Source organism: Mastigoproctus giganteus, chromosome 7 (assembly GCF_048544385.1).
Source record: "Mastigoproctus giganteus isolate SK-2022 chromosome 7, ASM4854438v1, whole genome shotgun sequence".
Classification (NCBI taxonomy): domain Eukaryota; kingdom Metazoa; phylum Arthropoda; class Arachnida; order Uropygi; family Thelyphonidae; genus Mastigoproctus; species Mastigoproctus giganteus.
Window position 1 is genome coordinate 205947985 of NC_143581.1, and position 27149 is coordinate 205975133.

The 27149-nt window shown below is 37.6% G+C and overlaps 1 long non-coding RNA gene across 1 annotated transcript in view; it reads left to right on the forward strand.

The window, feature by feature from the left end:
• LOC150083614 (uncharacterized) overlaps positions 1-27149 on the forward strand; it is a 113782-nt gene that overhangs the window by 26193 nt on the left and 60440 nt on the right. Inside the window, exon 2 of the long non-coding RNA XR_016547199.1 lies at positions 10903-11031. This is a non-coding gene — a long non-coding RNA (uncharacterized LOC150083614). The remainder of the gene's footprint in view (positions 1-10902; positions 11032-27149) is intronic.

Sequence of the window (27149 nt, forward strand, 5' to 3'; positions counted from 1 at the left end):
GCCCAAAAAGCTTTGTTTACAGAAGTCCAGAATCAAGTTTTTTGACAAACAGAGCATGATTCACAATGAATTGTACTTGAAGAACAAAGAATAGTGCTGCCTACTACACACAGGTACTACAACATATGCTTCAAAGTCTATTGATGCACATTTCCTGGGGTAGGGCCACAATTCTGAGAGAATGGTAGGCAGTTCTTATTGCATGAATATGCCCCTGCTCATTCCACACTTGTTGTGAAGGTATTGTACAGATAAACCCTTCCACTCTGCTCTCCAAATCTAACAGAATCTGACTCCTTCCTCTTTCCCAAAATGAAACTGTCCTTAAAGGAAAGATATTTCATAATGTTGAGGACATAAAGAAAAAATGTAATTGCCAAACTGAACATCATCTGGTTGGATGCCTTCACTGATTCTTTACAGACACTTTTAGAATGGTGTAATTAGTGCATTCAGTCAGGTGGTGATTACTTTGAATAAAAATAAAACCATATTTTTGAGCTCTGGGAACTTTATTGCCACACCTCATAGAAAACAATGAGCTTATCACTGACCCCTGGGAGATTCCATTAATAATGTTAGTCCACAAAGAGCAGTGCCCATTGATAATTACACTTTGTCTTCTCCCATTGAGCCCCAGCAGCAACTTGTCTTTAATATCACACTGCTCCAATTTGTATAGCAGTCTTTTATATGAAACAGTATCAAAAGCTATTCTGAAATCTAAGTATATGATGTTAAAATTATTTTTTGCATCCAGTTTCTTTTTTACCGTGTCATAGTACCAAATCAGTATAACTACATAACTCTAGATGGTCCTGTATTACTTTAACCAGTTACTCTGTTATTTTCTTTGGAGCAGAAGTCAAGCTAACAGCTCTGTAATTACTCATATCACTCTCTAATCCCTCTATATGAATTGGGAATACATTTCCACATATCCAGTCCTCAAGGATCATCTCTGTAGAGAAATCCAAGAAAGCTCTAATAATTATGGCTAAAGGTTTTCTTAACTCCTTTGCTGCCTCCCTTAAATAATTGGATAGATTTTATCAACCACTAGTGTCTTTTTCATGTTCAGCTTCAAAAATTTCTCTTCCAGTTTTCCCCTCAGTTATCACAAAATCATATCTCCCTTTTAGAATTTGATAAATTTCTGGCATCAATTCCCTAAAGAATTCATGTGTGAATGTAGATGCAAAATACCTATCAACAGTTAATTGTCATAATATAGCAGAACCTTGTGAATATCTCCTTCCTTCTAGTGTTTACATAAGTAAAGAAGTCTGCTGTTTTTCTTTGCATCCTTTGCTGAGGACTTGTCATAATCTGCCTTATCTTTCCCAACCTTCTTTGTGACTTGATTGCAGAGTAATCTATATCTACTGTAGGCTTCTGTATCACCCAATAATTTATGTGCATTCCATGTATTGCTATTATCTCATCAGTGCATCTGACATCCATGTAGGTCTCTGCCTTGATCAGTATCTCTTAACTGGTATTAAAAAGGAATTAATCCGGAATTAATATTAAGTGGAATTAAATAGCTTCTACAATTATTTCCTTAAATGCTTCCCATTTAGAACTTGCTTACATCTATTTAGGTCTCCGCCTTGAAAAATATTTCTTAGTTGGTATAAAAAATTAGTAGCTTCTACAATTACTTCCCTAATGCTTTCTATTTTGAATTTTTCTGTTGATATCATCAGTTGTCCTACTATATAGAATTTAAGAACTGTCTGAGACTGCTATATTCACCTTTATGAAAACAAAAGCCATATGCTCTTGATAATAGTTACATCTTTAACAAAATACATCAATACACTGGGATAACTGCCATCTGGTGGTTTTTTTATTTTCAGATTCTTAACATATGAAGAGTTACTGCTGATAATTATATCACGAGAATTTGTGTTGTTTTCTCTTGTAGTATGTCATGCTGCTGTGTTCCAATAAATCTAGAAAAGGTCTTGCTATTCTGTGAGTGACCAACCTACAAATTCAGTTAGTATCTGTAAATTTAAAATCTTCCATTATAAAACAATCTGACTAACTGGCCTACTCGCTCTGTCTTTATAGATTATATGTGCTTCTTAACTAAGAGCATAACCCCCCTTTCTGTACACATTGTACTCCCATATTCATATTTTGCATACTTTAACTCATACTGACACCATTTCTCTGATGTCCCTATGATGTCCACATTCAATGACCTTACCATTTCTTCAACTTCAACTTTATTTGCTATGCTGTTTACATTAATTAGTGTATTAGCATTAGCAAAGGCACATGATGCAAGAAAGCAAGCTTATATGGAAGTTTATTCCAGCAATCAACCACACGCTGGCAAAAGGCAAACTTTCGCACATCTATCCTACAACCGTCTTTCCTCAATTTCAATTTATGCCCTCTCAGGCGATTATTCTGAGCAAGAAGAATCCCATCCACATTGAGCATGCTCAAACCATTTAAGGCTTTATACACCTCAATCAGATCACCTCGCAGGTGCCTAGTATCCAGACACTGCAATTTGCAAAACATAAGCCTTTCTTCATAAGAGCAACCCTTTGTTCCATTCACTAATCTTGTTGCCCTTCTCTGTACTCGTTCCAACAGCTCTACATCCTTCTTAAAATGAGGCCTCCAGACCTGTATACAGTACTCAAGGTGTGGCCTGACCATTGCCTTATACAAGGGGATAATCACCTCCTTATCCCTGTTAGAAAAATTCCTGTATATCATTGACATGACACCATGCGCTACTCTTGCAGACCATCTGCACTGCTCAGAAAACTTCATATCCGCCTGCACAATTACCCCCAGGTCCTTTTCATTCTCTACCACTGTCATGTGGTACCACAGAGTTGATACGTTACTCGGATTACTGCTTCCCACATGTAGTACTTTACATTTGTCAATGTCAAACTTCATTTGCCACCTCTCAGCCCATCTGCTCAACTTTTCTAGATCCTGTTGCAGCAGTGTTCTGCCATTTATGTCATTAACAACCCTGCCAACCTTCGTATTGTCTGCAAACTTTGACATTAAGCCTGATATGTCATCATCAGTGTCATTTATAAATACAGAAAACAACAATGGACCCAACACTGAACCCTGAGGGACTCCACTAATAACATTAGTCCATGAAGAGCAGTGTCCATTGATTACCACTCTGTCTTCTCCCACTCAACCATCCCTTTATCCATAGCAGCAATTTGCCTCCAATGCCACACTGCTCCAATTTGTGCAGCAGTCTTCCATGTGCAACAATATCAAAGGCTTTTCTAAGATCCAAATATATGATATCAAAGTTATTCTTTGCATCGAGTTCCTTGTCTAACCTCCTTTGTAACTTGGTTACAGACCAGCTTATATCTATCATAGGCTTCTGTGTCACATGTGACTACATCATAGTATTCAATCAAATTAGTCAGACAAGACTTCTCCTTAAGAAACCCATGCTTTGTCCGAGCTATAATTGAAGTCTTGTCTAGATGATCCTGCAATGCTTCTTTAACCAGTGCCTCCATTAATTTCCCTGGAACAGAAGTTAAACTAACAGGTCTGTAATTACCTGTGTCTCTCTTTGATCCTCCTTTGTGGGTTGGGGTCACATTTGCACATCTCCAATCCATGGGTACCTCCCCTGAGTCCAGGGAAGCTCTCATAATTATGGCTAAGGGTTTGCTTACTTATTTTGCCGCCTCCTTTAATATAACTGGATAGATTACATCAACCCCAGATGCCTTTCTTGTGTTTATCTTCAACAATTTCTCCTCCACTTAACTCTCAGTTATTACAAGAATATCTAGCTTACTGCCAGAGTTGAATACAAATCTGGCATTCCCCTCCCTCTTCATGTGTGAATGTCGATGCAGAATATTCATTTAGTTTGTTAGCTACCTGATCAGGATCATCAACAGTTGAACCATCGATACCAAGTGGACCAATCTGATTCATCCTGAGTTTACATAAGTAAAGAACTCTGCTGTTTTTCTTTGCATCCCTTGCCCAAGATTTCTCGTAATCTGCCTTCGCTTGTCTAACCTCCTTTGTAACTTGGTTACAGACCAGCTTATATCTATCATAGGCTTCTGTGTCACATGTTAATTTATATGTATCCCATGCATTTTTCTTCTCTGTCACATGTCTAATTAGTTCATCTGACATCCATGGCGCCTCCGTAGCCAGGTGGGAAGGAGCAGCAGTGCGTAGCACACGCTTCTTGATTAGACCGGGGTTCGAGCCCGTCTCCACCGAATACGGAGGATGTGGAAAGGTCAGGGAATGACCACCGCATATCCCGGAGCAATATGGCCTTAGTTGCTAATGCTCCTAAAAACCAAATAACAACAACAACAACAACTGACATCCATTTAGGCTTAAATCATGAACAATATTTCTTTGTTGGTATGAAAAGCCTAGTAGCTTCCAAGATTAATTCTTTGAATGCTTCCCATTTTGAATTTGCTATTGGTAGCATCATCAGTTGGTTCCACTGTATAGAATTTAAATACTGTCTCAGACCACCATAGTCACCTTTACGAAAGCAAAAACCTTTCCCTTTACCCTCAATGGTAGTTACCTCTTTGAGTAAATCCCACTTCAGCGCACTGTGATCACTGCCACTTAGTAGTTCCTTTATCTGCAGATTCTTGATGCATGAAGAATCACTACTGATAATCAGATCAAGAGTATTACTCCCTCTAGTTGCCTCCCAAACATGCTGCTGTAGAAAACAATCATCCAATAAATACACAAAAGCCTTGCTAGTGTGTGAGTGACCAACCCACAAATTCCAGTCAATATCCGCGAAATTTCCAGTCAATATCCGGTATATATATATATATATATTGCAGCTCTAATGCAGCTCATGTATTTGCTTGTCCTCCAAGGTTCCCGAGCAGGCCTTGAAATCCCTAACACCTGGCTTTCCAGGCTGCTGCATTTTCCAGTAGAAGCAGTGCAACACTTAACACTTCCCTGATAGTATCAGAAATATTCTTGTACCCATTTTATTTCTACAAGGATCTTATCCCTGTAGAAATCATCTCACCTGAGCCAAATTGATTGATAAAGCTCTCATCGTGTACTCCTTTCTGTTGTGGCTGGGAAGAATTACATTCACTTTTAAATTTAATCCTATCTTGTGACTTTTTCTCAAGATTTCCCTTTACTTCTTAATGAGTCCTTAGATCTGCTGCACTTAATATCATTATTGCCAACATTTAAGGTCACAACACCACATTTTATGATCTTAAAAGACGGTATCTGCTTTATAGCATTATTTTGTTTCCCCGACAGACACACCTTTACCCTTCTTGCACAATATATTTCCCATTTCCTGAAAATAGTCACCACAATAACTACCTGCTGTGGGCCAGCACATTCTGCCTTTGCAATTGCCACTTTGTTGTCTAATGGATGAGTGTAAGCTCTAGCATTGAGGTGGGCTTCTAAGAGCTTGATATGCTCCCATTTTAATTCCTTCACGGGCATCAATCCTGTTCTTCTTGTTCTTATAAATATCATTCAGCATGGTGAGTTAAGCTTAATTTCCTTATGCTCTTTGACTGTATCATGTTCTGTTCCAGACAGGTCTACAAACATTGAAAACAAGTAGAACATCTTGTAAAGCAATGATTTGTAGTAGAACTGCTCCCTTCAGTTCTCCCCAAGCCCAGCACTCCTGCTACTTTGAGCCCTTTGCTTTGCTGCTCTAGTCTGAGGCATAATTAAATTAATAGGATAAAAGGTACTAAAGACACCTGTAAAGTTTAGTACACCAAATATAGTACTAAACTTTACCTGTTATCTGTATCTGACATAGCTGAAGTGATTGTATATTTTCCAGACTGTCATCCCTTTGTGTCTTATAAATTCTATGTACAGCCACTCCTTGACTTACGGAAGGGTTGCGTTCTGCAGAACTCTACATAAGTCGGATTTTATGCAAGTCAGAATTTCCTACATGCTTGTGCAGCACTCACAACTGTGTTTGCTGAAGTGATTGAATCAAAAAAGAAATGTTTGATGAACATGTAAATAGAACTATTTATTGTATTTATTCAATTTTTTATCTTGTCTGCAGGAAAAATTACAAAAGCGTGCAATTGAAAAAAAAAATTCAAAATTATAAAATTACAAAAAAAGAGAGGAGACGGGTATAATGTCAGTAAGTTTTATCTCTCGAGCATCGTTGCCAGAATCGACGTCTTCAGCTGATAAGTACACCACTGTATAGGTTGAGAGCTATGGAGATTTAGAAGGGATCGGCTGCTCAACCTTACGAAAGAACATATTAATGGATGACTGGACGGTGGCTTTTTTCTTTTCATCGTAGATTTCTTTGTAGCAAGCAAGCATATCGTTCACTCCTCTATTAACTTTTAAGAATCTGTTGCTGGCAGGATCTATCTTTTCAAACCTCACCATTGCTGATGAATTTTACGAATGCCATTACCATCTCTCTGGAGTGTTTCGGCTCCTCATTTGGTTCATCTTGAGCTTCGTTAGCATTTTCTTCTTTCACTATCACAGCCTACAAGTCAATAAGTTCTTAATTAGATAATTCCTTTTCTTTTTTCTCTATTAACTCCTCCATGTCTTTGGCATCAACCTCCAACTAAAGTAGCTCTGCAACCTTTACAATCTTATTTGTAACCTTTTCATATGATTCACCTTATTCAAATCCTTCAAAGGCCTTTACGTGCTGTGGGCATATTTTCTTTCACTCCATTTAAACAACTTTTAGTAATTTCTGCCCAGACCTTATTAATGTTTACAATGGCGTGGTAAATATTGTAAGATTTCCAAAAGTCTCTTAACATAAAATTTTCACCATCTACTGCAGACAGTGCCTGAGAAAATGTTGTTTGTAAATAGGATGCTTTTAAATTCACAATAACGCCCTGATCCATAGGTTGGATGAGTGAAGTTCTGTTTGACAGTAGAAATATGACTCATGTTTGAATTGAAATCATCTAGATGCGTAGGATATACAGGAGCATTATCTATCTAATAGAAGCAAAATCTTGAAAGGAATGTTGTTGTCTTTATAAAATTTTTCTAACCTCAGGAATGAAGCAGCATTTAAACCAATCCTTAAAGAGAGAGATTGTTATCCGTGCTCTCTGGTTTGATTGGAAATGCATGAGTAGGGCGGCTTTATTAATGCCCTTAAATGCACGAGGATTTCCAGAATGGTACACAAGCAGTGGTTTTAATCTGTAATCTCCCACTGCATTAGCCCCAAGCAAGAGCGTGGCCTTATCTTTCGAAGCCTTGAAAACTGGCATTGTATTTTCCTCTTTGACAATGTATGTTTGATCTGGAATTTTTTTCCAATACAGAGCAGTCTCTTCAACGTTAAAAAATTTGCTGTGTGGAATTACTGCCCTCATCAATAATTTTTTCCAACACATCACAAAATTTCTATGCAGCTGCAGAATCAGCACTGGCAACTTCACTGCATACTTGAATGTTGTGGAAACCAGCGCAATGCTTGAACCTATTAAACCACCAGTTGCTTGCCACGAACTTGGCTTGGGGTTCGGCATACTTATCCTTAATATCTTCATAAACACTTGTTGCTTTTGGTTGAATAGTCATTAGACTCAGGGGCACTTGCTTCTGAATCTGATTTTCCATCCATATTATTAATAGCCTTTCCATCTTTGATATAGCACCTGAATGCTGTTTTGTGATCACTGTTGATCTTAAGTGTGTTGATCCTTTGACATTTCTTTTCTACGCGCACTGTCCTTTAAAATAGTATTCACTGTTGAAGCAGTGAGACCTAATTCCCTTGCAATAGACGACAAACTTTGTCCTGCTTCGTACTTAATCATTTTCATCTTCATTTCTAAATCAATTTTGTTTCGTTTCCTGGTTCTACCGAAAATTTGTTTTTTATATGATTGAAGATTTGATGGAAGGGGAAACACATTTCACCATAATAACGTAAAAACCCACACAATTGCAGTTATTATCGCAAATGCAATAAGATTGAGTTTAATACCCATTTATAATAGATTGCACTAAAAGAAAAGCCCAGTAAACTGGAAAGTGCAAATTGTTTTATGGTCTTGACCTCCAGAAACGTGTTTTAGAAAAATGTCACAAAGGCATTCAAAATTGATTCTTATATCTTTATCTTTTTATAACGGGAACATATGATAATGGTAAAAGGAAAGTGCAATTACCATTATAAATATGACCTTTTAGAGAGATAAATAGCTTAGTAATATAGCGAAATTTTCAACTTCCAAGGACTTGGAACAAATTACAAAAAAAAAAACGTGTTATTGGGTTCACATTACGATATTTTCACAATACCTCCATTTATCCCTACAGCTGCAAAATATGTTTCCTTATTTTTTTCAGTTTGCACTGACTGGCAAAAACTTATGTATAGTCAAATTTGTGTAAGTCGGGGAGTTCCTGTATTAGTATTGCCAACTGGCCTCCATAACCAAGCAGTCAGGAGCAGGAGTGCAGTAGCACACACTCTTTAAAAGCAGACTGGTGTTCAAGCCCCTGACTGCTAAATACAGTCAATCTGCCAATCTGCACTGGACCAGGGCAGATTATGGTCCATTTCCCTCAACATGATTCATTGAGGAAGCTTCCATCCTGCAGTGGATTGATATATATATATTTTTTATTAGTATTGGCAAATGAATGCAAGAAAGCAAGCTTATACAGCATCAGCAAAAAAAAAAAAAAAATCCCATTTCACTCATCCATCGCATCCAGTAGTTTGTCTAGTTCCTTTCTTGAATTCATTCAAACTATCCACTTCCACAAAAATCAATGGAAGCTTATTTGAGAAATCACCTACCTGTTTGCTGAAGGCAAACTTCTGCACATCTGTTCTGCAACCATCATTCCTCAACTTGAATTTATGCCCCCTTGTGTATATTTTTAAACAAGAAGAAGAATCCCATCAGCATTAAGTTTTCTCAAGCCATTCAAAGCCTTAAACACCCTAATCAGATCCACTCACATCCACCCTGCTATATAGTCTGCCACCTTACAGTGCAATATGCTTTGGCATGAACCTTGTGCATGCCAGTGTTTTTTTTTTTTATTATTATTTTATTGTTGTTGTTTTTAAACATTGTCACACCCAATCATTCTACCTTTATGACAACCACATTGAACATGAATTCTGCTATTCTATGCTGCATATTCCTTTCAGTAGATAAAGGGATACTTTTCTCAAAAGCTACTTGTTATTTTATTTGATTTCTTTTATTCATCAACCTTATTGGTTGTATTCTTAATTGATTTTTATTTACTTTTATTCTGTTTAGTGTTTCCAATTAGAGTAAAATATTTATTCTATTTTAGTGTTTAATCTTGTTTAAAATTTTGATTTTAATTCTTGGGTTTTATCAGTCATCACAAGAAATCTTCCACATGTTTCCCAATGCTCAAGGCTTTTTTCTAATATTATTTTATCACACTTTTACAGAATGTTTTCTGTTATTTTATTTCTACAAGATATATTTTTATTTTCAAGTTAATTGGTTGGCATTGATGTTTTTTTTTTTTTTTTTATTATACCAGACGTCCATTTTAAAAGGAAATCCATATTATTTGTATTAAATACAACACTACCAAATAATGATTGTTGCTGTAATTTTCCGAGGATGCTAGAGGACGTGAAATTTTTCATTTTAAGTGTTCAGTTTGTCACAGTCTGTCTTTGAAGTCACATGTGCCATTACTAGTGAATAAACCTCATGCCATATACCTTTTGAGCAATGTGTTTTTCTTTAGTGGAATCTTACTTGAAAATGAAGACTTAGTGAACTTTCACAAAAATTTGTTGTAAAATTCCTTAACATTAAGCATCCATGCAAAGCTGCAGTTTTCAAGATAATAAAGAAGTTTCATGAGCATGGATTAGCTGGGAATAGGGAACATGAAAGGAGTGTTCTTACATGTAACACTTTAGACAGCACTAGACAAACAATTTTGGAATTTCCAAACAAGTCTCTACAGATACTCAGCTGTAGAAAATCACTCAATTCAGCTTATTTCGCTATATGTAAACATCTAAAACATTTTCCGTACTGAATCCACAGTATGCATGAGCTTCAAGATAATATTTAAAGATTATACTGGTGCTAGTTTAAAAGTTTACTCTGCTGTGAAGGTATTGAAATTTTGGATAAAATTTATTTCACTGATGAAGCTTGGTTCCTCCTTAATGGCAACATCAACACCAAAATTGAAGAATATGGAATGCTGAATATCCTTACATTTTATGCAAACACCTTACATGCTGAACAAATCAGTGTTTAGTGTAAATGTCTCAAAGAAGGATAGCTGAGCCCATATTTTTTAAACAAACTGCCATCTCTGATTTTTCCAAAGGCATTATAATGCATTTCGTTGCATTGTTATTGGAAAATAAAATAAATATCTTGCCCAACAGGATGGTGCAACTTGCCATACCATATGCTCAACCATTGAAATGTTGCAAGAGTTTTTTTTTAGGGTATTGAATGATATCACAAAGACTTTTACCACCTGGGTCTCCTGATTTAACTTTCCCTGTACCTCTTTCCTTAAATAACCGTTATGGGATTATTTAAGGAAAGCTTACAAGAGCAATGCACAAAGCATTCAGTTGCCCAAAGCTAGTATTTAAAAACATAGTCAGGAGTATCAACATAAACTGTTTGCTTGCAACATGGTCAGAAGAGTGAATTATGTATTTTTAACAATGGAGGACTTCCAGCATTACTTTTATAAACTATTATTTGTTAATTATTCTGATAATAAGTTGTATTTTCCTTTGATCCCTTTTTGGGTTTACTTTTAAAACGAACACCATGTAGTTTCATTATAAAGGCAATTTTCTTTATATACCTTATATTCCTATTGTAGAGCCAGTGTTGGCTAAGACGGCCATGGCGCCTGGAAATAACGAGGAAATTGAATCAGCAGGTATTGCAACTTGGTGTATACTTGCTGCAACGTGCCTGGCAGTCCTGCTGCCTCACCTTACTGCCTTGGGTGAGCAATATCAGAATCAATATAATTATTAGATATTTTAAATATATTTGCTAAAATTTTTTTAAAAAACTGCATGCAATTTTAATAATTCTTAATATTCATAAATTAAGATTTTCTTTTTATCACTAACAAAGAAATTAGGCATACATAATATAAATATTCTAATATAAATAAGTTTTATTTATCCTATTTTTTTGTTATAATATAACAGTGAAAATAAAGAGAATGCAAAGAAGAAAAGTTGATGCTAAGTTTTTGTCTGAAAATAGACAGACATAAATAATCAGACAAAAAAATTCAGATGTTATTTTCAGGCATTATAAATATTACCTCTTCAACAAATTAAAAAATTTAAGGAATATAAATTTTAATACAAGTTTAATGACATCAGTAATTATGGTTTATTAATAAAATATAATATTGTGTTTTATTGGTCCATTCATTAGGCACGTTGAATCCTATAATCTGATTGTTAGTATTGAATAATTCCATCTTTAGACACTTATAATGTTGGCATTTATTAATATTTCTCATTGAAATTTCATATGTTGTTAATACAACTCTAAGTACTATAAAAATTAAATCATAATTTCAGTTGAAAGTAACAGTGTACCCAATGTTAGATTTATAGATAGTCTGAAACCCTAAAAATAAGGTTGTAGGGGGGAGAGCCCTGTGAAATAAATTTAAATATTGTGAGTTATTAGATATTTTAAATATATAAAAAATATCTAATTGTCTTGTATATGTATTATTCTGGGATCCAGGAGTAACTGTACCTCAGTAAATCTGGCCATTAGTACATCCTGTTACAAGGAAAAAAGAAACACTTCATTCTGAAAGTGTAAAAAGAATATGCTTGAGAGCTGCTCATAAATACATTTTTTACTAATGAGAATGGTGTTTGTTTGTTTATAACTTAAAAATCAGGATGACAGATTGATAGTATGTATGCAATTTGTTGCATTATGAAATTTTGCAATAGACTCTGCAGAAATGTCATAGTGTAGATAATCTGGTCTGAATTTCATGCTTTTCTGTATTTGGCCTATAACCAAATATCAGTTGACACATTTGCTGCCGCTTATATTTGCGAGGGTCCTTTCTGTGTGCCTTGCATTTGAATGAGATACAGAATCTGCATAACTTAAATAGAGTTGAATTTTGGTATCAGGCGACATTATAAAGAACTGCTTCAATGTTATCAACTTCAATATTCTGTCCATTCCTGTTCCTTTTCAGTTCTGATGTCTCAGGCTGTGGAGTCTGTTCAAGCGATGCGGATCCTGAGTGAGATTCAGAATCCCGTATCACTTGAAAAGTAAAGAATTAAAATTCAGAAAGGGTAATCTTCAAAAAATTTTACCATTTATTCTTATTAAACTAGATAAAATAACTCCAATATAAGCAAAGCACATATGAAACTATGACCCGAGTATAAAGCTTTTGTAGTGCTCTGTAGACTGCAGTTGATGCTAAACAAAATCTCAGCTGTAATGCAAATAGCCCCTGGTTCAATCTGTGTGCCAATAGCAATCAGTTGTTCATTTTGTTTCTTTCCTTTTCCAGCACTCATTTATTGACTGCAATTGAATGAATGCAAAGTTGCGTTAAGGTACAGCAATTGTGGTTTGTTTTTATGCAAACTTGTGTTCTGGCAGTCACCGTGTTAACTGCTGGCAAAACTGTTCCAAAAATAAAATTCAAACAAATAAATACATTATATGATTGTCATCTAAATCTCTTATACCCAGTGGGGGGGCTAGTATATAGGTTAGTTCTTCATAATCAGCTTTCAAACACTTTTTCTCCATGCTGTCTTATTTCATGTTAGATACTGTCCTATTTCCCATTAGATTTTTAATCCTCTTTCTCTAATGCTTGCTTGATACAGTTACCCACACGGTTTTTTAAACATGATCAGTTTTCTCTCTGACTAAAAATATATTTGCCCTAAAAACTCTCCCTTTCTCATCCCCATTATTGGCTGGACACTGCACCATTGATAGTCGGTGACATCTTACATATGCATACATATTTATAGTTGTGTCAAACACAACTGTAAATATGCTCATAAGCCTTTAAGAATACAGTAATATGATTGTGAATGCATGATCTCAGGTACATTATAGCCACATATAAAGTTAAGTCCCATACAAAGTTAACAGACTTCCACATTGGAAGTCTGTTAACTTTATATGGGACAATTAAAAAAAATAATAATAAAAAGGCACTAAGGCATGGTCATTAGGGTGCCACATAAATATTCAGTCTGTGCGTGACATTTCAATGGCACTGAAGATGTCTAGGTCAACGATTGGCGATATGATCTGCAAGTGAAAGCAGACTGGTGCTGAAACCATCGTGAAACAACCCAGAAAACATCAAACCTGATGGAACATGACAGGAGAGCCCTGCAAAGAATTGTCCACTTGGGATGCAGGTCAGCACATACAGGCCTTCAGTGAGGTGAGTGGGATACATATCAGCACCAGTTCAATGTAAGGACGCTACGTGATATAGGTTACACTCCTACAGTTAATAGCCGGACGCTAACATAGCTACAATTAACCTATATTTACAAGAAAATGAATAATGAATGCTAAAACCTTTAACCTTTAGTCTCCAGGAACACTCTCTACCAGTTTTTGTAAATGTCCTTTGATATTTTCTGCCATTTGGCCTTCAAAGCAGTAACCATTTCATCTCTTTTTTTGAGCAGTCTCTCCACACATACACCAGATAATTCAATTCATCCCAGAAGTTCTCTATAGTAGTAGTAGTAGTAGTAGTAGTGGCATGTGATGCAAGAAAGCAAGTGTATGAGCTTATGCAGCCTCAGCCAAAAAAAAAAAAAAAATCACACCATTGCCTCCAAAAGCCAGTCCAGTTCCACCTTAAATTTATTCAACCTATCAACTTCCACGACAGATGGAAGTTTATTCCAGCAATTAACCACCCGCTGGCTAAAGGCAAATTTCCGCACATCTATTCCACATCTGTCTTTTCTTAATTTGAATTTATGCCCACTTAGGTTCGTAATCTGAACAAGTGGAAGGATACCATCAGAATTCAGCGTGCTCAACCCATTCAAGGCCTTATATACCTCAATCAGATCACCGCGCAGGTGCCTAGTCTCCAGCCACTGCAATCTGCAGAACTTAACCCTCTCTTGGTAAGAGGATCCCTTCATTCCCCTCACCAATCTTGTTGCCCTTCTCTGTACACGCTCAAGTAAATCTACGTCCTTCCTAAATGAGGCCTCCAGACCTGTACGCAGTACTCAAGGCGTGGCCTGACCATTGCCTTATACAGAGGGATAATCACCTCCTTTTCCCTGCTAGCAAAATTCCTATATATCATTGACAAAACCCCATGACCTGCCCTGGCAGCCTGTCTGCATTGCTCAGAAAACTTCATATCTGCCTGCACAATTACTCCCAGGTCTTTTTCATTTTCTACCACCTTAATTGTAGTACCACACAGTTGGTACGTTTCTCTGGGGTTAGCGCCTCCGTAGCCAGGTGGGAAGGAGCAGCAGTGCATAGCACACGCTTCTTGATTAGACCGGGGTTCGAGCCCGTCACCACCAAATACGGCAAAATGCGGAAAGGTCAGGGAATGACCACTGCATATCCCGGAGCAATATGGCCTTAGCTGCTAATGCTCCTAAAAAACGAAAACAACAACAACAACAACAATCTCTGGGGTTACTTCTACCCATATGCAGTACTTTGCATTTGTCAAGGTTAAACTTCAGTTGCCACTTCTTAGCCCATCTGCCCAAATTATCTAGATCCTGTTGCAGTAGCACACTGCCATTACTGTCATTAACAACCCTGCCAACATTTGTAACATCTGAAGACTTTGACACTAAGCCTGATATACCTTCATCAATATCATTGATAAATATACAAAACAGCAGTGGGCCGAACCCTGTGGAACTCCACTAATAACACTAGTCCATGAAGAGAAACACCCATTCATTACCACCCTCTGTCTTCTCCCACTTAACCACCCTTTTATCCATTGTAGCAACTTACCCTTAATACCATTCTGCTTCAATTTTTAAAGTAGTCTTCCATGTGCAACAGTGTCAAAAGCTTTCCTGAAATCCAAGTATATGATATCAAAATTATTTTTTGCATCCAGTTCCTTTGTTTCCACATCATAGTATCCAATCAGATTTGTCAGACAAGACTTTCCCTTAATAAACTAATGTTGTGTCTGAATTATTGCTGCAGTCTTGTTTAGAGGATCCTGCAATGCATCTTTAACCAGTGCCTCCATAGCCAGGTGGGCAGGAGCAGCAGTGCATAGCACACGCTTCTTGATTAGACCAGGGTTCGAGCCCGTGACCACCAAATATGGAGGATGCGGAAAGGTCAGGGAATGACCACCGCATATCCTCAGAGCAATATGGCTCTAGTTGTTAATGCTCCTAAAAACCAAATAACAACAACAACAGCATCTTTAACCAGTGACTCCATTATTTTACCCCGAACAGAAGTTAAACTAACTGGTCTGTAATTACTCGTGTCTTCCTTCGATCCCCATTTCTGAATTGGGGATACATTGGCACATCTCCAGTCCGTGGGACCACCCCCGAGTTCAAGGATGCCCTCATAATTATGGCTAAGGGTTTGCTTAGTTCCTTTGCCGCCTCCTTTAATATAACTGGATAAATCCCATCCACCCCAGGTGCCTTTCTTAGGTTTAACTTCAACAATTTCTCCTCCACTTTGCTCTCAATTATTACAAAATAATTAAGCACCCTATTACAGTTTGATAACCTTCTGCCATTTTCAAACTTTAATAACTCCTCATGTGTGAATGTAGATGAAAATACTCATTCAGTTTGTTTGCTATCTGAGCAGTATCAATAACAGTCGAACCATCAATATCAAGTGGACCAATCTGATTCATCCCCTTTCTTTTAGAGTTTATATAAATAAAGAAATCCTTGCTGTTTTTCTTAGCATCCTTTGCCAAAGATTTCTCGTAATCTGCCTTTGCTTGCCTAATCTCCTTTTTGACTTGATTACATACAAGCTTATATCTGCCATAGGCTTCTGTGTCACCTGATAATTTATATGCATCCCATGCTTTTTCTTCTCTGTGTTCATTTGATAACCATTTAGGCCAAAACCTTGAACAATATTTCTTAATAGATATGAAACGTCTAGTAGCTTCCACGATTAATTCCTTGAATGCTTCCCACTTAGAATTTGCTGTTGGTAACATCATCAAGTTGATCTCACTGTACAGAATTTAAAAACTGAGACCACTGTACTCACCTTTACGGAAGCAAAAAACCCTTTCCTTAAACCCCTGATGGTAATTATATCTTTAGTAAATCCCTCATCAGTACACTGTGATCACTGCCACCTAGTGGTTTCTTTATCTGCAAATTCTTAATACACGAATGATCAGTGCTGATAACCAGATCAAGAGTATTACCTCTCTGGTTGCCTCTCGAACATGCTGTTGCAGAAAACAATCATCCAATAAATCCACACTGACTCAACATTGCAGTGTCCGTCTATGTCAACTGGATGCACTTCCTTTGATTTTATGTTTTTCTTAATTAACAGGATAGAATTCTCCTCCCTTCGTAGCCTGTATATATCCTTTCTGTACACATTGTAGTCCCCAAATTCCAATTCTGCATTCTTAATATCTGTGTGACACCACATCTTTAATATCCCAACAATATCCGCCTTTTTGACCAACACTTCAAATTCATCAAATTTATTTACTATACTTCTAGCATTGGTATACATGCACCTATTCTTATTCTTAGTTACCCTAACACATCCCATATACAGTCCATTCCGGTTATTTGGGACTCATCAGGACTAGTGCATTTTGGCTCGATTAAGCGGCTGCCCCAATTATCCGAAGTTTCACGTAAATAGTTAAAATACAATGGACCCCCCCCCTTTACAATTGGTTCACTGTACAATCAAATCACGTTACGATGGAGTCACAATAGTAAAGTACCGTTCATTTTACGATGTGCAGTAAGCGCTGGTCATTGTGATCATGTTTGTGAATTGAATTTTAATTCTATTAAACAACGATTCCAATTAGCGAAAATAGGAGGAATATTATCCACAGGCTATAAAAGCAAAGATATATTAAGCACAAATTTACCCTTTATTACCTTACCAATTAAAAAATTAAATGATACGTGAAAATCGGAAGAATATACGTGATAATCGGAATAATTAATACGTACTGTAATATGTACATACGGACTAATTGACATATCTGTTCACTGACATTTGTGGGTGGGGGTTAAAAATTTAAAATGTAAAAAGATAAGCAATCAATAACAAAGAACACGGCACACACAAATTGCAAGTAACACAATACGCGCAAGTGAGAATGAAGTAACGAGTTACAAAGCTTTAAAAATAGGAATGAAGAGAAGATCTGAAAATTAATTTTTTTATGATTGAAGATTTCATGGAAGTGTAAACACATTTCACCATAATAACCTACAGAATTCCAGCTGTCGGTATTATCGCAAATTCAGTAAGATCGAGTTTACTGTTCGTTTATGATAGATTGCTCTAACAGAAAAGCCAAATAAACAGGTGACTGCTAATTGTTTTATGGTTGTGACCTCCAGAAATCCGACCGAACTACGTGGTACGGTCGGAGACAATCGTAGGGTAATCTCCAGTGCTGCGGTCTCCTGCCCCGATTAAACGGCATGCTGTCCCAATTAAGCAAAGTAAAACCTGGCTATTTTCTCGAATGGTTTCTGTTTTTTAAGATTTGCCCCAAATAAATGGCTGCCCCGATTAACCGGTGGTTCAGATAACCGGAATCCACTATATTTATTTGTTTTATGATGACTGCCATCAGTCCCTGAAACCTCCAGCACCCTCGCTCCAGGCCGCTGCTTATTCTAATAGAAGTAGTTCAAGAATCACCTTCACCTCTGCCTGCGTCTACTTTTAAGTCTCTGAATCCACCCAAGAATGGATGGGATCTATCAAATTATATTAATGGAGGCAGTGAAGGAAGTAAGAAAACCCTTAGCCATAATTATGAGAGCATCCTTGGATTCAGGGGAGGTCCATGCAAATGTAACCCCACTTCACAAAGGAGGTTTAAAGATATTGATACAAATAATTACAGAATTGTTTTTTTTTTTTTTCTATATTTATCATTGATATTGATGAAGGCATATCAGGCTTAATGTCAGAGTTTGCAGTTGATACAGAGGTTGGCAGGGTGATTAATGGCAGTACGTTGCTGCAACAAGATCTAGGAAACTTAGAGAGATGGTCTGAGAAACTGTAGTTGTAGTTTTACATTAACAAATGCGAAGTACAGCATACTGGTGGCAGTAACCCTGGAGTAACATACTTACTGTGTGGTACTACACTTAGGGCAGTGGAAAGTGAAAAAGACCTCGGGATAATTGTGCATTGTCTGAGCAATGCAGAGAGGTTCCAGGATAGCTCGTGCGGTTTTGTCTATGATATACAGGAATTTTGCTAGCAAAATTCCTGTATATCATAGACAAAACCGCATTATCATTTTCAATAAAGTTGATCACACTTACTACCAGGGCCAGATTTCCCATTAGGCAGGCACGGTGCCTAGGGTCTATGAAATTTTTAGGGCCTACGAAGGAAGTAAAAAGGAGGTGATTATCTCATTGTATAAGGCAGTGTCCCAAAAACGTATTTTGCTTGCGGCCCCTTTATTAAATATAAAATTGACGTGACCCCAAAATGTAAACTCCGAGGGAGGATGACAACATTTTTAGAGAAGAAAAATGGCATTTTAAAATTATGTAGTAGAAAATTTTATTTGAGTACTGAGGAAGGAAAAAAAAAATTCTTTTTTAATTTACACAATTAAAATAATAGTTTAATATTTTAATTTAATTCAATAAAAACAAATAAAATTCTTATTCTTCAATTAAGATTACAAAACAATAAAAAATAAACAATTACAAAATAAAATAATTAATGAGAAGGATGAGCCAATAAAGGCGATAACCGATAATATTTGGTCCAAATTTGGACACAATATTTGAAATTGCTAATCTCATATCATCTTCTGGATCAAGTCTGGAACGCTGTTTTGTTTTTATAGCTGTTAATTTTGAGAAACAAACCTCACATAAATATGTAGACCCGAAAGATCTTTGTATTGCCATTGTCGATAATTCTGGATGCCCATCTCAAAGAGAAAGTCAAAATATTTTTTCACAAGAGTCTTGAAATGAGGATGTAATGCTTCATCAGATGACAGGTTGATAAGATTGTCCTTTTGCTCAATGGTAGTCTTGGGACATAAAGAAATTTCAAAAGCAAAGGGATCAATAATCCAATGAGACTTTTTTTTTGGAGATACATTATATTGTTTGGAAAAATTAATTAGCATTGTCAGGTGGGAGGCAGTGATATCACTAAATTGTAAAATGTCAATATTATTGCTATTAACAAAATCAGAAAAACATGGGAACATTTCAGTATTATTATGCTCAAATTCAATTTTCCAAAGGTTAAGTTTATTTTTGAAAGCTTCTGATTATTAATATATTTGTTCCCCGACCTTGAAGGCTCAAATTTAAATCATTAAATTTTTCAAATATATCAACAAGGTAACTAAGTTTTTCAAGCTGTTTTTGATTTATAAAGAATTGAACAAGGTTCTGATCTGTATCTGATAAAAACAATAAATCTTCATGTTTAAGGCCAAACATTTTGCCACTGGACAACCACCTCACTTTCGTGTATAAAAGAAGCATTTCATAAGCTGATCCCATTTCATTAAAAAGTATAGTGAAGTCTGCTATTAAGCTTCTACTTTCAATAAAGTTGATCACACTTACTACCAGGGCCAGATTTCCCATTAGGCAGGCACGGTGCCTAGGGTCTATGAAATTTTTAGGGCCTACGAAGGAAGTAAAAAAAAAAAAACTTTTCGAAAAACATTCCTGCTCATGATATTTCTTTGCAATTGACTCTAGGAGCTTCAATTCAATATTCATATGCCATCTAGCAACTGTTCTTGAAACTAGAAGAATTGAAGTGATGGCAACTCTGTCAGTTGAGGTGGCTTATTTATTATAGTTGAAACTTGCTATTAATTGATGTGATTTGCAGTCAGTATTAAAAATAGAAGGTACATTTTGCCCTCCCTCCCTCCCTTTTTTTAGCACATTTCAGAATAAAGTGCTTAGGGCCTACGAACACCTGGGCGCCTCCGTAGCCAGGTGGGAAGGAGCAGCAGTGCGTAACACGCGCTTCTTGATTAGACCGGGGTTCGAGCCCGTCACCACCAAATACAGAGGATGCGGAAAGGTCAGGAATGACCACCGCATATCTCGGAGCAATATGGCCTTAGTTGCTAATGCTCCTAAAAACCAAATAACAACAACAGCCTACGAACACCAAAATCCAGTCCTGCTTACTGCATCTTTCAAACTTTGTGCAAATCAGTTTGCATTTCCTTCGATGCTAATGCTTCCTTATGTATAATGCAATGATTAACAACTATATTTGGAGCAATTTCCTTTACTTTGCTTTTTAAACCTTTATTTAATGATATCTCTAAATTATAAAATGTCAATATTATGCTATTAACAACTCAGAAAAACATGGGAACATTTCAGTATTATTACGCTCAAATTCAGTTTTTCCAAAGGTTAAGTTTTCATCAGTACAAATCGCAACACAGTTGTTCCATGTTAGATTTGTTTGAAAGAAAATATTTATAACATCAGAAATCTTCTGGCCCATCATTCTTCCTTTCAAAGCTTTGCAAAATAGAAAATCCTCCAAAATATCCCCCTTGTAGCAGTATCTGACATATAAAATCAGTTGAGCAAGGTTGAAATATCTGTGGATTCATCTAACTATTGCAAAAATTGGACTTTCTCTCAATCGATTTAATAAATGAATTTTATGTTGTCCGATAACTATAATATGCCATGAGACTGTGTCTTTGGACAGAAATGGTATTTAAATTGTTGCTATACTTTTCTCCATGCATAATTGAAATAATTTTTATTGCAGCAAGGAGAATGCACCGAATTACGAAGCAGAATAACGCTTGTGTGCTATATTTACTGCACATTCGCACCTCTGGCCTTTAGGCAATACAGTACAGGCAATTTAAGAATTTATGCTGTAGAAAGCACGAATTACGAGCTAAAGGGATTACAGTAAGGGATGCATTAGCATTAGTAGAGGCATTTGATGCAAGAAAGCAAGCTTATGCAGCATCAGCCAAAAAAAAAAGAAAAAACCACTTCCACTTCACCCCTCTGTTCGTTCGAAATACCTGTCCAGCTGAGCCTTAAACTTATTTAGGCTATCAACTTCCACGACAAGGGATGGAAGTCTGTTCCACCAACCAACCACCCGCTGGCTAAAGGCAAATTTCCGCATGTCTATCCTACATCTGTCTTTCCTCAATTTGAATTTATGCCCTCTCGGGTGATTATTCTGAGCGAGAGGAAGAATCCCATCAGCATTGAGCATGCTCAAACCATTCAAGGCTTTATACACCTCTATCATATCACCTCGCTGGTGCCTAGTCTACCAGACACTGTAATTTGCAAAACTTAAGCCTTTCTTCGTAAGAGCACCCCTTTGTTCCATTCACTAATCTTGTTGCCCTTCTCTATACTCGTTCCAGCAGCTCTACATCCTTCTTGAAATGAGGCCTCCAGGCCTGTATACAGTACTCTAGGTGTGGCCTGACCATTGCCTTATACAAGGGAATAATCACCTCCTTATCCCCGCTAGAAAAATTCCTATATATCATTGACAATACACCATGAGCTACTCTTGCAGCCCGTCTGCACTGCTCAGAGAACTTCATATCTGCCTGCACAACCACCCCCAGGTCCCTTGCATTCTCTACCACTGTCAGTGTAGTACCACAGAGTTGATACGTTGCTCTGGGTTGCTGTTTCCCATGATTTTCTACATCAGCATGTTCGGGAGGCAACTAGAGGGAGTAATACTCTTGATTTGATTATCAGTAGTGATTCTTCATACATTAAGAATCTGCAGATAAATGAACCACTTGGTGGCAGTGACCACAGTGTGCTGAAGTGGGAGTTACTCAAAGAGGTAACTACCATTAGGGGTAAAGGGAAGGGGTATTGCTTTCGTAAAGGCGACTACAGTGGACTGAGACAGTATTTAAATTCTATACAGTGGGATCAACTGATGATATTGCCAACAGCAAATTCAAAATGGGAAGCATTCAAAGAACTTATCTTGGAAGCTACTAGGCTTTACATACCAACTAAGAAATATTGTTCAAGGTTTCGGCCTAAATGGATGTCAGATGAACTGATGAGGCATATGGCAGAAAAGAAAAATGCATGGGATACATACAAATTAACACGTGACACAGACGCCTATGATGATACAAGTTGATCTGTAACCAAGTTACAAAGGAGGTTAGGCAGGCGAAGGCAGATTACGAGAGATCCTTGGCAAGGGATGCGAAGAAAAACAGCAAAGAGTTCTTTACTTATGTAAACTCTAGAAGGAAGGGGATGAATCAGATTGGTCCACTTGAGATCGATGGGTCAACTGTTGATGACCCTGCTCAGGTAGCTAACAAACTAAATGAATATTTTGCATCAACATTCACACATGAGGAGTTAGTTATTCAGCGAGGGGAATGCCAGAGGTGTATTCAACTCTAGCAGTAAGCTAGAGAATCTTGTAATAACTGAGAGTAAAGTGGAGGAGAAATTGTTGAAGATAAACACAAGAAAGGCACCCGGTATGGATGGGATCTATCCAGTTATATTTAAAGGAGGCAGCAAAGGAAGTAAGCAAACCCTTAGCCATAATTATGAGAGCTTCCTTGGACTCAGGGGAGGTACCCATGGACTGGAGATGTGCAAATGTGACACCAATTCACAAAGGGGGATCAAAGGCTGACACAAGTAACTATAGACCTGTGAGTTTAACTTCTGTTCCTGGAAAATTAATGGAGGCACTGGTTAAAGAAGCACTGCAGGATCATCTAGACAAGACTTCAGTTATAGCTAGGACACAGCATGGTTTTGTTAAGGGTAAGTCTTGCCTGACCAATTTGATTGGATACTATGATGCAGTCACAAAAGAACTGGATGCAGGGAATAACTTTGATATTATATAAACTGGATCTTAGAAAGGCTTTTGATACTGTTGCACATGGAAGACCTGCTGCACAAATTGGAGCAGTGTGGCATTGGAGGCAAATTGCTGCTATGGATAAAGGGGTGGTTGAGGGGGAGAAGACAGAGAGTGGTAATCAATGGACACTGCTCAACGTGGACTAATGTTATTAGTGGAGTCACTCAGGGTTCAGTATTGGGTCCTTTATTGTTTTCTGTATTTATAAATGATATTGATGATGGTATATCAGGCTTAATGTCCAAGTTTGCAGACGATACGAAGGTTGGCAGGGTTGTCAAGGACACTACTGACACTATGCTGCTGCAACAGGATTTGGAAAGGTTGAGCAGATGGGCTTCGAGGTGGCAAATGAAGTTTAACATTGACAAATGTAAAGTACTACATATGGGAAACAGCAACCCCAGAGCAACGTATCAACTCTGTGGTACTACACTGACAGTGGTAGAGAATGAAAGGGACCTGGGGGTGGTTGTGCAGGCAGATATGAAGTTCTCTGAGCAGTGCAGACGGGCTGCAAGAGTAGCTCATGGTGTATTGTCAATGATATATAGGAATTTTTCTAGCAGGGATAAGGAGGTGATTATTCCCTTGTATAAGGCAATGGTCAGGCCACACCTAGAGTACTGTATACAGGCCTGGAGGCCTCATTTCAAGAAGGATGTAGAGCTGCTGGAACGAGTACAGAGAATGGCAACTAGATTGGTGAATGGGACAAAGGGGTGCTCTTACGAAGAAAGGCTTAAGTTTTTGCGAATTACAGTGTCTGGAAACTAGGCACCAGCGAGGTGATCTGATAGAGGTGTACAAAGCCTTGAATGGTGTGAGGCATGCTCAATGCTGATGGGATTCTTCCTCTTGCTCAGAATAATCACCTGAGAGGGCATAAATTCAAATTGAGGAAAGACAGATGTAGGATAGATGTGCGGAAATTTGCCTTTAGCCAGCGGGTGGTTGGTAGGTGGAACAGACTTCCATCCCTTGTCGTGGAAGTTGATAGCCTAAATAAGTTTAAGGCTCAGCTGGACAGGTATTTCGAACGAACAGAGGGGTGAAGTGGAAGTGGTTATTTTTATTTATTTATGTTACTTTTTTTTTTTTTTTGGCTGATGCTGCATAAGCTTGCTTTCTTGCATCAAATGCCTCTACTAATGCTAATGCTAATGTGTAGTACTTTAGATTTGTCAATGTTAAACTTCATTTGCCACCTCTCAGCCCATCTGCTCAACCTTTCCAGATCCTGTTGCAGCAGCATAGTGTCAGTAGTGTCCTTGACAACCCTGCCTACCTTTGTATCGTCTGCAAACTTCGACATTAAGCTTGATATACCATCATCAATATCATTTATGGCACCGAGTGCCAAGCGATATTTTGTGCATAGCGTTCTTTCTCAGCGGATTAATTATATTTATTTTCCAGTGTCACTATTCTTCTTGTTTTTCTTAAGTGATTCTTTACTTAAAAGCTTTGAAGTAGAATCCAGAAAGGAAATACACCTTTCTTTCCTTGTGTATATAGATATATATATATATAATCCGTACTAACTTAACTAAAGCTCTAAACCACTTGGTCACCCGTGGCACCGCTCCTGCCTCCACGTGGCGGGGCTGGAAACCTGGGAGGAGAAAAACACTCTCCCTGGGCAAAAAGGAGCAAAGATGGACATAAATAGACATGCCACTTATGGATCTCATGATCCAGATCTCTCAAACAGAGAAGACTTAAATGCAGGAAATGCAAAACGGCAGAAAAAAGAAGGAACAGAAACCCATGCTCCTCTTTTTTTGATACTGCATTCTTTGACTGACAATCCTTTGAGTAAGCTCTCCCCATTCTTAATACAGAAATGTCTTGAGAATATGGCGGGCCCACCAAAAATGGTTAGAAGATTAAAATCCGGAGACCTTCTAGTGGAGATGAACGAGAATAAACACTCGGAAAAACTATTAAAAATATCGACTTTTGGTGGAATTCCCACAAAGGTTACCCTGCATGCCACCTTAAACTCCTCTAAAGGAGTAATAGCCGAGTGGGATCTCCTTAACGTATCTGAGGAGGAAATCGTTCAGGAATTAGGCAATCAAAATGTAATAAATGCCAAAAGGATAGTCATTAAGAAAGATGGGGTTCTTACTCCTACCCGAACGGTCATTCTTACATTTAAAACACCAATTTTACCAACAACTCTTAAAGCTGGATATTTAAGGTGCAAAATTCTACCTTATATTCCAAACCCAGTCCAGTGTTTTAAATGCCAAAAATTTGGACACTCACAAGCAGTCTGCAGGGGTGTAACCACCTGTGCCTCCTGTGGTTCAAAAGAGCATGTTCACACAGACTGCCCCACTGAAATACAAAGCTGCCCAAACTGTAAGGGGAATCATTCAGCATTTTCAAAGGAGTGTATCCAGTGGCAGACTGAAAAGAATATACAAAAGTACAAAGTGGAACACAAGGTGCCATACCAAGAAGCAAAAAGACATTGTTTAATTTCAAATAAATTGCCAACTTATTCTTCAGTTGTAAAAAAGCAACGATCCATAACAGTACAAACAGATTGTTCAGTTCCGCCAAGCATCTCAATTTCTGATTGGGCCAGGTCAGTCCTCTCTACACTAAAAGAACAGCCTACCCAACAGCAATCAACTCATTCGGTAAACATACCATTGACAATACCGCCAGATAAAAATTCTGTACAACAGCCAGTTAATCAAACAAGCTCTGAAAGAAATAATCAAAAAACGAGTACTGATACCATGGACATAGGTAGAAATTCACACCGAGATGACCCACTTCTTGAACTTCATGCAGAAGAGGAGGACATGGACGTCACTAGACCAAATTTCCCAAAAAGGGAAAAAAGGCTAGACAGGCGCAAACAGACCATATCCCGTAAGCAAGCAGACACACCCGATAATCCTCAATAATGCATAGAATCATTCAATGGAATTGTCGCGGACTCCGAGCTAACTTAGACGATGTTTATGACTTAATTACCGAATATAAGCCTGCTGTTCTTTGACTACAGGAAACAAACTTGACCCCTAAAATAACTATGAGCATAAAACATCATATAATGCTTAGAAAGGATAGGAACGACTCTAATACAGCACATGGAGGTGTAGCATTACTAGTAAACTCCAGAACTCCTTTCAGACCAGTCCCACTGCAAACAACTTTAGAAGCAATTGCTGCTAGAGTTATGGTTAAGATAGCGGTAACAGTTGTTTCCATATACCTTTCACCAAACTATTCATACTCTCTAGCAGATTTGAATGATTTAGTTACTCAGCTGCCACCACCTTTCTGTATCTTGGGTGACTGGAATGGGCATAACCCCCTATGGGGTTCCTCGCACCTTGATAAGAGAGGTCAGTTAATTGAAAAATTTCTTGAAAGGCACAACTTAACATTATTAAACAATGGGACTCACACGTACGTGCATCTTTCCTCAAGGTCAGCTTCTGCAATTGATCTTTCAATATACTCGCCAAACCTCCTTCCTCTTATTGATTGGACGGTCACTGATAACCTGCGAAATAGTGACCACTTTCCAGTAATATGCACACTATCGGCTAACTCTCCTCCTCAAACTGAGATAAAAACTGTTTGGAAATTCGACAAAGCTAACTGGAAGAAATATCAAGAGCTGGCACATCTAGATATTCAGACTATTGAGACCCTCACCATTGACTCTGCCGTAACTTACATAACTCAGCAAATGATAGCAGCTGCAGAAACCAGCATACCCAGATCATCCATGAAAACTCGCTCCCACCCAAAAATATGGTGGAATGAAGCCTGTAGCAATGCGAAAAAAGAGAAGAATAGATACTGGAACTTATTTCGTAAATACCCAACCACAGCTAATCTCATACAGTTCAAGAAAGCTAGAGCTAAATCTTGTCACATACAACGAATAAGCAAAAAAGAGACATG